The sequence below is a fragment of the Bombina bombina genome, chromosome 1 (genome assembly GCF_027579735.1).
Source record: "Bombina bombina isolate aBomBom1 chromosome 1, aBomBom1.pri, whole genome shotgun sequence".
In the NCBI taxonomy this organism is placed as follows: domain Eukaryota; kingdom Metazoa; phylum Chordata; class Amphibia; order Anura; family Bombinatoridae; genus Bombina; species Bombina bombina.
The window spans coordinates 93,866,358-93,883,051 of NC_069499.1; the positions used below are offsets into that span (position 1 = coordinate 93,866,358).

At 41.2% G+C, this 16,694-nt stretch overlaps 1 protein-coding gene across 1 annotated transcript in view; it reads left to right on the forward strand.

Moving 5' to 3' along the window:
- DDX24 (DEAD-box helicase 24) overlaps positions 1 to 16,694 on the forward strand; it is a 92,699-nt gene that overhangs the window by 42,131 nt on the left and 33,874 nt on the right. The window lies entirely within an intron of this gene.

Here is a 16,694-nt window from a genome sequence, read left to right on the forward strand (position 1 = left end):
ACAGGAATGGACATATACTTGTTTTAATTTTTTATTGCTATGAGCTGTTAGAGTAATTTTTGTTAAAGGGACACTGAACCCAATTGTTTTCTGTCATGATTCAGATAGAGCATGCAATTTTAAACAACTTTCTAATTTACTCCTATTATCAATTTTTCTTCGTTCTCTTGGTATCTTTATTTGAAAAAGGCATATAAGCTATTTTTTGGTTCAGACCCTGGACAGCACTTGTTTATTGGTCGGTTAAATTAATCCACCAATCGGCAAGAACAACCCAGGTTGTTCACCAAAAATGGGCCAGCATCTAAACTTACATTACATTCTTGCTTTTTAAATAAAGATACTAAAATAATGAAGAATATGTGATAATAGGAGTAAATTAGAAAGTTGCCTAAATTGCATACTCTATCTGAATCACGAAAGAACAAATTTGGGTTCAGTGTCCCTTTAATAATTGTTACGCTGGCTTTACATATACTAAAAAAAGAAAATTTATGCTTACCTGATAAATTTATTTCTTTTTTGACACAGTGAGTCCACGGATCATCTTAATTACTAATGGGATATTCACCTCCTGGTCAGCAGGAGGCGGCAAAGAGCACCACAGCAAAGCTGTTAAATAGCTCCTCCCTTCCCTCCCACTCCAGTCATTCGACCGAAGTTAACCCCTTAATGACCGGACCATTTTTCAATTTTCTTACCCTTAATGACAATGGCTATTTTTACATTTCTGCAGTGTTTGTGTTTAGCTGTAATTTTCCTCTTACTCATTTACTGTACCCACACATATTATATACCGTTTTTCTCGCCATTAAAAGGACTTTCTAAAGATACCATTATTTTCATCATATCTTATAATTTACTATAAAAAAAAATTAAAATATGAGGAAAAAATTGAAAAAAACACACTTTTTCTAACTTTGACCCCCAAAATCTGTTACACATCTATAACCACCAAAAAACACCCATTCTAAATACTTTCTAAATTTTGTCCCGAGTTTAGAAATACCCAATGTTTAAATGTTTTTTGCTTTTTTTGCAAGTTATAGGGTAATAAGTACAAGTAGCACTTTGCTATTTCCAAACCACTTTTTATCAAAATTAGCGCTAGTTGCATTGGAACACTGATATCTGTCAGGAATCCCTGAATATCCCTTGACATGTATATATTTTTTTTTAGAAGACATCCCAAAGTATTGATCTAGGCCCATTTTGGTATATTTCATGCCACCATTTCACCGCCAAATGCGATCAAATAAAAAAAAACTGTTACATTTTTCACAATTTTAGGTTTCTCACTGAAATTATTTACAAACAGCTTGTGCAATTATGGCACAAATGGTTGCAAATGCTTCTCTAGGATCCCCTTTGTTCAGAAATAGCAGACATATATGGCTTTGGTGTTGCTTTTTGGTAATAATAAGGCCGTTAAATGCTGCTGCGCACCACACTTGTAATATGCCCAGCAGTTAAGGGGTTAATTAGGTAGCTTGTAGGGTTAATTTCTAGCTTTAGTTTAGAGATCAGCCTCCCATCTGACACATCCCACCCCCTGATCCCCCCTGACCTCCCTCAAACAGCTCTCTTCCCTCCCCCACCCCACAATTGTCCCCGCCATCTTAAGTACTGGCAGAAAGTCTGCCAGTACTGAAATAAAAAGCATTTTTTTTTTATTATTATTATTTTCTTCATACAGTCTGCAGTGATGGATCCCCCTTACCTCACAACCTCCCTGATCCCCCCATAAATCTCTCTAACCCTCCCCCCTACCTATTTGCGCCATATTGGGTACTGGCAGCTGTCTGCCAGTACCCAATTTGCCCCCAAAAATTGTTTTTTTTTTTTTTACTTTTTTATTTAAAACATTCATTTTCTGTAGTGTAGCTGGCCCCCCTCAATAACCTACATCCCTCCCCCTCCCAGATCCCTTACTTGACAATGGAGAGACCCTTCCTTCAACTGCATCAACTTTTTTTTGGAACAGGATGCATAAGTTGCGTGCGTGCGCACAAACCCCCCCCCCGCCCCCCCCCCCGGCCGCAACCGCCGACAGTGAGACATTGGAGCAGATCGGGCTACAACTGAGACAAACAAACAGCCCACACAATTGAGATAAGTTGCTCCCACCCACTAACGAATGTGTTAGCCGCAATAGCCGATGCAGAGAGGGCCACAGAGTGGCCCTCTCTGCATCGGTGGGTAAATTATGGGATTGCAGTGATGGCTCAATGTTGAGGCATCACTACAATCCCTTGTAAGCAGCTGGAAGCGATCATGATCGATTCCAGCACTTCAAACAACAGAGGACGTACCAGGTACGTCAATTGTCATTAAGGGGAGCTTTTCCTATGACGTACCTGGTACGTCCTCTGTCATTAAGGGGTTAAAGGGACACTGAACCCAAAAATTTTGTTTTGTAATTCAGAAAGAGCATGCAATTTTAAGCAACTTTCCAATTTACTCCTATTATCAATTTTTCTTTGTTCTCTTGCTATCTTTATTTGAAACCACCAATCAGCAAGGACAACCCAGGTTGTTCACCAAAAATGGGCCGGCATCTAAACTTACATTCTTGCATTTTAAATAAAGATACCAAGAGAATGAAGAAAATTTGATAATTGGAGTAAATTAGAAAGTTGCTTAAAATTTCATGCTCAATCTGAATCATGAAAGAAATTTTTTGGGTACAGTGTCCCTTTAAGGATAGAAAGGAAAAAACATGGTGCAGAGGTGTCTGAAGTTTATAATAACCAACAACCTGTCTTACAAGAACAGGGCGGGCCGTGGACTCATCGTGTCAAAAAAGAAATAAATTTATCAGCTAAGCATACATTTTCTTTACTTTTTTATGACACGATGATTCCATGGATCATCTTAATTACTAATGGGATTCAATACCCAAGCTAGAGTACACAGATGATACGGGAGGGACAAGACAGGGAACTTAAAGGGATAGTAAACTCTAATTTTTTTTCTCCATTTTTAAAAACATTATATAATAATGCCAATAACACCTATTATCATTTGTTTTTTTACTTTTACATGCATTTCATAAAATAAAAATGCTGCCAAACCCTTCTTTTCCACTGTCAAAAAAGTTCTACCTAGGTAGAATAAAGATGGCTTCACGCATGTGCATATCGTTTAATTTTTTGCAACGCTTGCGCATATGTTCCTAGTCTTCTGCAGCTTCAGCTGCGCACATCATACTACAGCTCAATTATGACGATTATACTATATTTCGCATGTGATATGCCACACAAGTCAGGAATGCGCATGCCGAGATTGAGGACCAGCACTATTCAAACCAACCAATCTGTGCTGCAGCTCCATTGGATGAAAGGCTTGCATACATGAACTGCAACTCCAGCCAACAATAATGGGTGGTTGTTAAGGCCGTTTATAGGAGAAAACAAAATTATATTTATATACAATGTAAAGCTTCGTTTTAAGGTAAGAACCATTATTTTTTCATCTATGACACCTTACATGAGTGATAATGTATTTTGGAGTACGTTCCCTAAGGAAAGATTTCTAACCCTTTAAACAGAAGGCACCACTGCTTGAAGAACCTTTCTCCCAAAAGCGGCCTCAGCCGAGGCAAAAGTGTCAAATTTGTAGAACTTTGAAAAAGTGTGAAGAGAGGACCAAGTTGCAGCCTTGCAAATCTGTTCCACAGATGCTTAATTTTTGAATGCCCATGAGGAAGAAACAGCCCTCGTGGAATGAGCCGTAACTCTCACAGGAGGCTGCTGTCCAGCAGTCTCATATGCAAAACGTATGATACTCTTCAGCCAAAAAGAAAGAGAAATAGTCCTTAGTCGCCTGCAGGTAAAACTTTAAAGCACGGACCACGTCCAAATTGTGTAGAAGTCGTTCTTTCTGAGAAGGATTAGGAAACAAAGAAGAAACAATCTCTTGATTAAAGTTCCGATCAGAAACAACCTTAGGAAGAAATCCTAATTTAGTACGTAAAACTACCTTATCTGAATGGAAAACAAGGTAAGGAGACTCAAACTGCAATGCCGAAAGCTCTGACACTCTACGAGCAGAAGAAATAGCAACAAGAAATAAAACTTTCTAAGATCACAACTTAATATCTAAGGAATGCATAGGCTCAAACGGAGCCCCTTGAAGAACTTTGAGAACTAAATTAAGACTCCATGGAGGAGTAACTGGTTTGAACACAGGCCTGATCCTAACCAAGGCCTGACAAAATGATTGTACATCTGGGACATCTGCCAGACGTTTGTGTAATAAAATAGATAAGGCCGAGATTTGACCCTTTAGGGAACTTGTCGATAATCCTTTCTCCAAACCCTCTTGGAGAAAAGATAAAATTCTAGGAATCCTAACTGTACTCCATGAGTAGCCCTTGGATTCACACGAATAGAGATATTTACACCAAATCTTATGGTAAATCTTTCTAGTTACAGGCTTATGAGCCTGAATCATGGTCTCTATGACCGAGTCAGAAAACCCCCACTTGGATAAAATTAAGCGTTCAATCTCCAAGCAGTCAGCTTCAGAGAAACTAGATTTGGGTGAAATAAGGGCCCCTGAATTAGAAGGTCCTTCCTCAACGGAAGTCTCCAAGGTGGCAGAGATGCCATGTCTACCAGATCTGCATACCAAATCCTGTGAGGCCAAGCTGGTGCTATGAGGATCACAGATGCCCTCTCCTGCTTGATTCGAGCAATGACCTGAGGAAGAAGCGCAAACGGAGGAAATATGTATGCTAGACTAAAGGTCCAAGGGACCGCCAGAGCATCTATCAGCTCCGCCTGGGGGTCCCTGGACCTCGACCCGTATCTCGGGAGCTTGGCATTTTATCGGGATGCCATGAGATCCACTTCCGGCTGACCCCACTTGAGAATCAGGTTGGAAAATACTTCCGGATGGAGTACCCACTCCCCTGGATGAAAGGTCTGCCTGCTCAGGAAATCCGCCTCCCAGTTGTCCACTGGGAGGCCGCCCACTGGATTATTTTGGTAACCGCGGTCATCGCTAAGGAACTCCTCGTTCCTCCCTGATGATTGATGTAAGCCACTGAAGTTATGTTGTCCGACTGGAACCTGATAAAACTGGACCGAGGTTAACTGGGGCCAGGCCAGAAGAGCATTGAAGATCGCTCTCAGTTCCAGAATGTTTATAGGAAGAACAGACTGAGTCCAAACTCCCTGAGCTTTTAGGGAGCCCCAGACTGCTCCCCACCCTAGAAGGCTAGCGTCTGTTGTCACTATCACCCAAGATTGTCTGCGAAAGCAGGTTCCCTTGGAGAGATGATCCAGAGACAACCACCATTGAAGGGAATCCCTCGTCTCCTGCTCCAGTAGTATTCGAGGAAACAAGTCCGCATAATCTCCGTTCCATTGCCTGAGCATGCTTAACTGCAGAGGTCTGAGGTGGAACCAAGCAAACGGGATGATGTCCATTGCCGCCACCATCAGCCCGATTAACTCCATGCACTGAGCCACTGATGAGGAGTGGACTGAAGGACTAGACAAGTATTGATAATCTTTGATTTCCTGACTTCTGTCAGAAAAATCTTCATAGACAGGGAATCTATTATGGTTCCTAAGAAAGTTACCCTTGTATTTTTATAACTAAGGAACTCTTTCCCAAATTTACCTTCCAGCCGTGAGATCGCAGGAAGGATAACACCAAGTCCGTGTGGGATCTTGCTTGTTGAAAGGATGGCGTCTGGACTAGGATGTCGTCCAGATAGGGCGCCATTGCAATGCCCCGTGACCGAAGCACCGCCAACAGTGATCCCAGAACCTTTGTGAAAATTCTGGGAGCTGTGGCAAGACCAAAAGGAAGAGCTGCGAACTGGAAGTGTTTGTCCAGGAAGGCAAACCTTAGGATCTTGTGATGATCCCTGTGAATAGGAACATGTAGGTACGCGTCCTTTAAATCCTCTTGGATCAAGGGAAGAATGCAACGAATAGTTTCCATCTTGAAGGACGGTACCCTGAGAAATTTGTTTAGACTCTTGAGATCTAAAATTGATCTGAAGGTTCCCTCCTTTTTGGGAACCACGAACAGATTGGAATAAAAACCCCGACCCTGTTCCTGTACTGGAACGGGAACAATCACTCCCAGGGCGGAGAGGTCTCCTACGCAGTGTAAGAACGCCTCTCTCTTTGTCTGCTCTGCAGATAATCTTGAAAGTAGAAACCTGCCTCTGGGAGGAAAACTTTTGAACTCTAGTTTGTATCCCTGGGACACTATTTCTATTGCCCAGGGATCCTGAACATCCCGAACCCAATCCCGAGCGAAGAAGGAAAGTCTGCCCCCTACCAGATCCGGTCCCGGATCGGGGGCATGCCCTTCATGCTGTCTTGGATTCAATAGCAGGCTTCTTGTATTGTTTTCCCTTATTCCAAGACTGGTTGGGTCTCCATGCAGGTTTAGATTGTTCCTGCTTAGAGGAGGAAGAATTTCCCTTGAAATTTCGAAAGGAACGAAAATTACTCTGTCGTCCTTTTTGTTTGTTTCTCTTATCTTGAGGGAGAAGATGACCCTTACCTCCCGTGATATCAGAGATAATTTCCGTCAGGCCAGGTCCAAACAAGGTCTTCCCCTTGTAAGGTTAGACTTGGAGGAAACATCAGCAGACCAAGGCTTTAACCATAAGGCTATGTGAGCTAGAATAGAGAAACCTGAAATCTTAGCTCCCAGCTTGAAGGGAAGCGTCCGTAATAAAGGCATTAGCTAGTTTAAGGGCCTTTATCCTATCTTGGATCTCATCCAAAGAAGTTTCTGTCCTGAGAGCCTCAGACAGTGCATCAAACCAAAACGCCTCCGCACTAGTGACGGTAGCAATGCACACAGCTGGTTGCCATTGCAGGCCCTGGTGTACATAGATCTTTTTGAGTAAACCCTCTAACTTTTTGTCTATATGATCTTTGAAGGCACAACTATCCTCTATTGGAATAGTAGTTCTCTTAGCTAAGGTGGAAATGGCCCCTTCCACCTTAGGCACGGTTTGCCAAGCCTCCTTGATAGAGTCGGCTACGGGAAAGGTATGCCCGGTCTCTGCCATTCCTTAGCAATTATCTCAGAAGCCCGGTCAGGGACTGGAAACACGTCTGTCGAGGAAGGAACCTTGAAATATTTGTTAAGCTTACTAGACTTCTTAGGGACAACCACTACCGTGGAGTCACTGTCGTCCATAGTAATTTAAACCTCCCTAAGTAACAGGCGGAGGTGTTCTAGCTTAAATCTAAAAGATACATCCTCAGTATCAGCAAGAGGAATTACACTTTCTGAATCTGAAATTTCACCTTCAGATGCTACAGCGGTATCCTCCTCTTCGGGCTTCTGGGAGGGAACCTCCGAAATTGTAACAATTGCGTCAGAAACCTCGCTTACTGAATGTCTGATTTTCCTCTTACGCTTTCTCTGCAACATTGGAAAAGCAGACAACGCATCAGAAATTGTAGCAGACATGAGAGAAGCTATGTCTTTTAAGGTAACTCCAGCGGGAGCTAGAGCGGAAGCGCAGGGCACTGCTTGTGAGGGCGGTAAAATTTGGGACGCTTGGGTAGAAAGCTGCGGCATATATTGAACCTTGACATTAGACTCTTGGACAACATCTGCTTTATAAAAATTTTGCTCTGAAAAAATCTTTTCCCTATAATTCAAAGTCCTCTCAAAACATGAGGGACAGAAAGGGATAGGTGTTTCCACATTTGCATCAAAACACAAGGAGGAAGTGACATCTTGCAAGTCTCCTTGGCCCTTACTGTTCACAATGAGTAAATTAATAAATAAAAAACCTCCAAAAATTAATTCTAATTTTTGTAATGAAAAAACATTACTGTGTCTTTAAATTTAAACAGGCAACTTTTTTACCCAATTGTGTCAATTATGAAAATAACACAATTTGAACACTACAGACACCTTTACACCTCAGCAACCCCTGCTGAGGTGCCTACCTAACTGCTAAACAGGAGTCAATGTCCCTTTTCTTATGGTGAGGAAACGATCCGGACCTCAGCAAGAAGAATAGCGCCAACGGATAATGCTAGAAACGCCTGCTTTATTGGAAACCATGCGTTTCTAGTGACACCCTGCTGAGCTCAAACTCTGTCGTCTCTGATACGGAAAAAAATGTCCCGGACTAAGACGCAATAAAAGTGGCACGCAAACCAGTAAGGACCGCCCATTGTGGGCGTTACTATATGCACCACATCTCCCGATCGGCATGTTTGTTAAATAAATCTGTCGGGAGACCAAACTACCAGAGCAAGTGAAAACGCTTTACTCCCAGCCCCAGTGCCTGCAGATATGACAGTCAAAAATCCCCTTCAGTCTAGGAGTCTATAGTCCCCAAACATAAAGTGTCCTTTCTTTTATGAGCCTTATATGTTCAATAAATGTGCACACATTTATGTCAGAGAATGATTTATTTCCTTGGCCCCAGAATAAAAAAGCTCTTACTTTATATCTGCCTGACAGCAAGGCAGCTCACAGGCTTGAGAGGTCCTATCCCTCACATCGACCTGTGGAGAAGTAGAAGTCTGAGTAAATTTACCTCAGGCTATAGGAGATAGGGCAGCATGAAATACATAGGAGGCGCAGTGAGCACAAGTTCCCATTGCTCTAAAGCCACCACTGCTCTACTGAAGAGACTGATATGGACTACGGCTACACCCCAGAACAAAGCAGCACAATCTTGCACCACTTTATTTATTAAACTTTTGATTGAAGAATCTTATCTAACACCTCACTTTACCACTTCCTAGCACTAACGTAGGCAAAGAGAATGACTGGAGTGGGAGGGAAGGGAGGAGCTATTTAACAGCTTTGCTGTGGTGCTCTTTGCCGCCTCCTGCTGACCAGGAGGTGAATATCCCATTAGTATTTAAGATGATCCGTGGACTCATCGTGTCATAAAAAAGAAATGTTATGTTATAATAACACATATATTTATTATGATAAATGTTATTCCCTTTATCCGTTCCTGTCATCACAATTTTTTTTTTGTTGGATATAAATAAAAAGTAAAAAAACAAACAAACTGCATGATCTGTCTGAAGCCTAAAGGTTTATTTGACTTAAGTGTCCATTTAAATGTCTATTACAATCCAGTTTTGGACCTCAATTATGAAGAGGATGAGTAGTTTATCTCTGGCAATGCTAGTTTGAGATGTTGCAAGTCTAATATTAATCTTATAGGGACATTGTAGTGGAAAAATAACATTCTCTGAGTCATTAGAGCAGTGTTTCGCTACTCCAGTCAAGTACCCCTAACAGGGCATATTTTTATGATCTATGAACTAGATCACAGGTGAAATAAGCAGCTGTATAGTAACCATGGTTATCTGCTCTCACCCATCAGTTGATTGTCACCTGTGCTCTAATTCAGATGATATGACAATCTGTCCTGTTAGGGGTACTTAAAGGGACAGTCAAGTCCAAAAAAACTTTTATGATTCAGACAGGGTATGCAATTTGAAACAACTTTCCAATTTACTTTTATCACCAATTTTGCTTTGTTCTTTTGGTATTCTTAGTTGAAAGATAAACCTAGGAGGTTCATATGCTAATTTCTTAGACCTTGAAGGCCGCCTCTAATCTAAATGCATTTTGACAGTTTTGCACCACTAGAGGGAGTTAGTTCATGTGTTTTATATAGATAACATTGAGCTCATGCACGTGAATTTACCAAGGAATGAGCACTGATTGGCTAAAATGCAAGTCTGTCAAAATAACTGAAATAAGGGGGCAGTTTGCAGAGGCTTAGATACAAGGTAATTACAGAGGTAAAACGTGTATTATTATAATAGTGTTGGTTATGCAAAACTGGGGAATGGGTAATTAAGGGATTATCTTTTTTTAAAACAAATTCTGGTGTTGACTGTCCCTTTAAGGACTGGAGTAGAGCTGCAACAACTAATCAATATAATCAATAATAATGATTATAAAAATAGTTGTCAACAAATCTTATAATCGATTAGTTGATTTGCAATTAGCTGGTCTGTGCATAGCACCAGCTATTTCACTCCAATGATCTCCTGCACATGGTATTGTATTTTATGATTATGCCCTTAGCCTAAAGGATGTCTACAGATGTTTACTTTTACTTTTTCATGACAGTATACGTTTACCACTACTCCTAGCTTATAGGCAACCCAGAAATAATAGGAGTCATTATTTGGATTGTTTATATAAAATCAGGTGATTTGGGACAATGCTTTGCTTGATATAGTGTCAAGCTTATTTACACTTAGCCCTAGATTGATGGGAGTTGTTAATTGAATTGATTTGCACAATTATTAGCAGCTTGCTAGTGCTGATTATATGTACTGTATAAATAAATGTGTAAGGCTTTGTCCTGTTATTGATATATAGTCCTTAGCGCTTTTGACTTTTATTTTAGTTTTTTTATATTTTTAAATAAGTGTAATATGTACCAGATTCAGCCTCTATAAGTATATATCTGTTATTTTAAGAGCTGACTAGATAATTTTTTCCCTAACCTTATAGCTGGTTATTTACCATTGCATATAGATATTCAAGATATGTTAGAATGAAGTCAAGGCTTACTTTAAGAGGCCTTTTGCATTGGTGAAGAGCAAACAAAGATAACTATTCCACCTTGGTGAAATTGGCTAAATCCTACTTATGCATCTTAAGCACCTCAACACCATCTGAGCGTCTCTTCTCTGCTGCATTCAAAATAGCTTGCAAACAGAGAGCCAGCCTCAGCCAGGAGCATGTTGTCATGTTGACGTTTTTGTATTTCAATGCAAAGTTTCTGAAAGAGTGAATAACGGAATGTGATAAACGGTTATATTCTACCTCTTTCTATTTCTACCTCTTTCTAGTACTACCTCTTTTCAAACCGTTTGTGATTTTGTTTTGCTTTAATTTTTAAAATGTGTCCTGCTGCTTAAAAATTGGACAAGCAGTTGTGTTAATGTTAAGTTGTAAAGTTTTAGTCTAAAGTTTTTATTTGTATGTGGATTTTATTTTAAATATAGGGAAAAAAATAAATGTATGCTTACCTGATAAATTTATTTCCTGGCATGGAGAGTCCACGGTTTCATTCCAATTACTAGTGGGATATTCAACTCCTGGCCAGCAGGAGGAAACAAAGAACACCCCAGCAGAGCTGTTAAGTGTCACTTCCCTTACCCATAATCCCCAGTCATTTGGCCAAAGGAAAATGGAAATAGAAAATGACACAAGGGTATAGAGGTGCCTGAGATTTATACAAACAAAAACCTGTTGTCTTAAATTTAATTAAGGGAAAGAAAGAAATTTATCAGGTAAGCATACATTTTTGTTTTCTTTTCAATGGCATGGAGAGTCCACAATTGCATTCCAATTACTAGTGGGAACCAATACCCAAGCTAGAGGACACAGAATGAAAGGGAGGGAGAACAAGACAGGCGGACCTAAACAGAAGGCACCATCGCTTGAAGAACTTTTCTCTCAAAGGAAGCCTCAGCCGAGGCAAAAGTATCAAATTTATAGAATTTGGAAAAGGTATGCAATAAAGACCAAGTGGCCGCCTTGCAGATTTGCTCCACAGAAGCTTCATTTTTGAAGGCCCAGGAAGAAGCGACATCCCTAGTGGAATCAGCCAGAATTCTCTCAGGGTTTTGTCCAGCTTTCTCATAAGCTAACCGGATAACACTTCTAAACCAGAGAGAGTAATAGAAGAATCACACTGCAGAGCTGAAAGCTCGGAAACTCTGCGAGCAGAAGAAATAGCAAGAAGAGACAAAACTTTACACGATAACAATTTAATTTCAACAGAGTACATCGGCTCAAACTGAGCCTGCTGCAAAACTTTAAGAACAAGATTAAGGCTCCAAGGAGGAGTCACAGGTTTAAACACAGGCCTGATTGGAACCAAGGCCTTGAACAAAAGATTGAACATCTGGTATATCTATCCAGACGTTTGTGCAAAATAATAGACTGTGCAGAAATCTGACCCTTCAGAGTGCTGACTGACCAACCTTTCTCCATGCCCTCCTGAAGAAAAGACAAAATTCGGGGTACCCTTACCTTGCTCCAAGATAAACCCTTCGATTCACACCAATAAAGGTATTTATGCCATACCTTATGGTAAATCTTACGAGTAACAGGCTTACAAGCCTGAAGCATGGTATCAATGACCGTCTCAGAGAAGCCACGCCTAGCCAAAACTAGGCGTTAAATCTCCAAGGAGTCAGAGATTCTAGATTTTGGTGGAGGAAGGGACCCTGAAGAAGGGGGAAGAGATGACATCTTCACCAGATACACAAACCAGATCCTGCAAGGTCAGGCAGGAGCTATTAGAATCACAGACGCCCTCTCCTGTTTGATACGAGCAATGACTCGTGGAAGGAGGGAACAGGTATGCCAAACTGAAGTTCCAAGGCGCACCGCCAGAGTGTCGATCAGAGAGCAGCTTGTGGATCTCTTGATCTTGAGCCTTAATTTGGAAGCTTGGCGTTTCGACGCAACGCCATCAGATCCAATTCCCGGAAACCCCATCTGAGGTTTATCATTGAGAATACCTCCGGGTGGAGAGCCCACTCCTGCTGGTCTGCCTGCTCAGAAAATCCGCTTCCCAGTTGTCAACCCCTGGAATGTGGATGGCAGATAGGAGACAATCATGAGATTCTGCCCACTGGAGAATGCGGGTCACCTCCATCATAGCTAACTAACTCAGAGTTCCTCCTTTGTGGTTGATGTATGCCACTGAGGTGATGTTCGATTGGAATCTGATAAACCGGACCAAAGCTAGTTGAGGCCAGGCTGTTAATGCATTAAAGATTGCACTCAGCTCTAAGATGTTTATGGGAAGAGAAGACTCCTCTCGAATCCAAAGACCCTGAGCTTTTAAAGAGCCCCAAACTGCTCCCCAGCCTGACAGGCTGGCGTCAGAGGTAACAATCACCCAGGAAGCATGTACCTGCGAAATCCACCAAGAAAGAGAATCTTAGTCTTGTTAGGGGATCCAGAGCTAACCTCTGCGAGAGATCCGAGTGGTCTCCGTTCCATTGACTGAACATGCATAGCTGTAGGGGTCTCAGATAGAAACAAGCAAAAGGAATATCCATGGAAGCAACCATCAGACCAATTACTTCCATGCACTGAGCCACTGATGGACGGACAGAGGACTGAAGTGGAAGGCAAGAAGTTTGGATTTTCTGACATCGGTCAGAAAAATCTTCATGGATAGAGAATCTATGTGTTCCTAAAAAACACACCCTGGTGTCTGGTACTAAGGAACTCTTTTCCAGATTCACTTTCCACCTGTGGGAAAGTAGAATAGACAACAACACCGCCAAAAGGGCCCCTAGAACCTTTGTAAAGATTCAAGGAGCCATAGCGAGGCCAAAGGGAAGGGCAACAAACTGGAAATGTTTGTCCAGAAAGGCAAACCGCAGGGATTGGTGATGTTCCCTGTGAATGGGAACATGAAGATGCGTGTCCTTCAGCTCTATGGTAATCATGAACTGACCCTCATGAACCGAAGGTAAAATGGAATGAATAGTCTTCATTTTGAAGTACGGAACCTTGAGGAATTTGTTGAGACATTTTAGGTCTAAAATGGGGCGGAAAGTTCCCTCCTTTTTTAGGAGCCACAAAAAGGGTTGAATTGAATCCTTGACCCTGTTCCTCTACGGGAACTGGAACAATCACTCCCAGGAGAAGATATGTCTTTTACGCTGTTTAAGAAGGTCTTTCTCTTTACCTGGTTTGCAGATAACCATGACAAGATAAATCTTCCCCTGGGGGGGCAAGACTTGAATCCTATTCTGTAACCCTGGGATACTATTTCCACGGCCCAAGGATCTAGGACATCGCGGATCCAAGCCATCACGGATCCAAGCCTGCCGAAAAAACAAAAAGCCTGCCCCCCACTTGATCCAAGACTTGATCTGGGAAGCCCCTTCATGCTGACTTAGAATCAGTGGAAGGCTTTTTGGATTGATTCCCCTTATTCCAAGGCTGACTGGACCTCCATGATGTCCTGGATTGCTCCGGCTTGGAAGAGGAAGATTTCTGTCCCTTGATGTTACGAAAGGAACAAAAATTTTAATTTTGGTGACCCCTAGGTCTATTCTTCTTGTCCTGAGGTAGGAAAGATCCCTTTCCACCAGTAATTTCGGAAATAATCTCAGCCACACCAGGACCAAATAAAGTCTTGCCCTTATAAGATAAAGACAGACGTTTGGATTTGGATGTTACATCTGCAGACCAAGATTTTAACCACAGAGCTCTGCGAGCTAGAACTGCAAGGCTAGAAATCTTGGCTCCCAGTCTAACCATTTGCTTGCTGGCATCACAGATAAAAGTATTAGCCAGCTTTAGAGCCTTGATCCTATCCTGGATCTCCTCTATAGTAGTCTCTTCTGAAATCAAGTCATACAAGGCATGGCACCAATAAGATGCTGCAACCGTAGCAATACTTGCAACTGGTTGCCATTGTAACCCATGATGAATCTACATCTTTCTTAAGTAAGCCTCTAGCTTCTTATCCATGGGATCCTTGAAAGAAGAGCTATCCTCAATACAAATAGTAGTTCTCTTGGCTAGAGTAGATATAGCACCCTCTACCTTGGGTACAGAGTCAGCAACAGGAAACATCTTCTTGAAAACAGAAGATGGGGGGGGGGAAAGGGATTCCCTGGCTTTTCCCATTCCTGAGCTATAATGTCCGACATACGGTCTGGAACTGTAAAGACCTCTACAGAAGAGGGAATGACATCAAAAACTCAAGTTTTTTTTTTATTTTTTTTTTAGGATTCACAGCAACAGTAGTGTCAGAATCCTATTCAAAAGCAAACGGAGGTGCTCCAGCTTAAATCTAAAATTCACCTCCTCTGGATCTGCTGTACTAGCCACCACAGTCTCAGTCAGAGATTTCGCCCTCAGAAAATTCTGAGGTATTATTATTATTATTATCGGTTATTTGTAGAGCGCCAACAGATTCCGCAGTCGTCCTCAGATAACTGAGATAGGCTGACTAGCGCTGTTTTGGCGGCGTCAGAACTCTTATCGTGAGATGTTTTTAGATTCTCTCTTCCTCTTACCAGCAGCAGGGAAAGCTGCTAGGGCTGCAGAAACGGCAGAGGTTATTTGTGCAGTAAAATTTCCTGGTTAAGACCCCTCCCCCCCAGGAATCTGTTGAGAGGAACCGCAGGGCACTGCATGTACTGAACCCAATTTTTTTCTTTTGTGATTCAGATAGAGCATGCAATTTTAAGCAACTTTTTAATTTACTCCTATTATCAAATTTTCTTCATTCTCTTGGTATCTTTATTTGAAAAGCAAGAATGTAAGTTTAGATGCCGGCCCATTTTTGGTGAATAACCTGGGTTGTTCTTGCTGATTGGTGGATAAATTCACCCACCAATAACAAGGGCTGTCCTGTTTACTGAACCAAAAATACTAGCTTAGATGTCTTCTTTTTCAAATAAAGATAGCAAGAGAACAAAGAAAAATTGATAATAGGAGTAAATTAGTTGTAACAGTTGTCATAGTATAAGAAAAACATTATATATTGCACCTTCTTTAATAGGGCTCAATAAATAAAATTATGCCGCAAAACTTTAGCCTTGCATTCCTACACCATTTAGCCATAACCAGCCTCAACCTAAAAGGGGGAAAAAATGAACCGCTTCACTCCTAAACCGCAATTAGTGCCTTCATTGCTGCCCAAAATAAAATCCCTACATAAAGGGATATTTAAGTCCCAAAAATAAGGCCACTAAGGATTAACCCCTAAAGTGCTGTCCTTCAAACCTAGAAGGTAATAGCACTTACCTGTAGTCTCACTGCTGGACTGGAACAGCTTCTTAGATGAGACAGATTCCCCAACATCTGACATAGACCTGTAGAAAAAGAAAAACAGAGTAACCAACCCTGGTTTTCTATAAAGGGTGTAGCATTGGTGTTTGAAGTTAAGCAAAGACCACCTCGCCGTCTTCTAACTGCTAGAAGCCACAATTACTCTTACTAAAGAGATTTACATGGACACAGCATAGTACCAATCCTTGCTTGCAGGGAAAAGTACCCATTAAAAGGATCAATTGTCTTCAGACACCTTCTTCGCACATCCTCCAGATGATCAAGGAAAAAAAAAATGACTGGGGATTATGGGCAAGGGAAGTGACACTTAAAGGGACACTGAACCCAAATTTTTTCTTTCGCAATTCAGATAGAGCATGATATTTTAAGCAATTTTCTAATTTACGCCTATTATCAAATTTTCTTCATTCTCTTGGTATCTTTATTTGAAATGCAAGAATGTATGTTTAGATGCCGACCCATTTTTGGTGAACAGCCTGGGTTGTTATTGCTGATTGGTGGATAAATTCATCCACCAATAAAAAAGTGCTGTCCAGAGTACTGAACCAAAAAACCTTAGCTGTATTCTTTTTCAAATAAAGATAGCAAGAGAACGAAGAAAAATTGATAATAGGAGTAAATTAGAAAGTTGCTTAAAATTGCATGCTCTATCTGAATCACGAAAGAAAAAAATGTGGGTTCAGTGTCCCTTTAAGAGCTCCGCTGGGATATTCTTTGCCTTCTCCTGCTGACCAGGAGTTGAATATCCCACTAGTAATTGGAATGAAATAGTGTTTTATCCATGCCATTGGAAAGATTATGTTTTTTAATCAGATTAGTCGATTAATCGAAAAAATAATCTTCCAATTAATCAGTTATGAAAATAATTG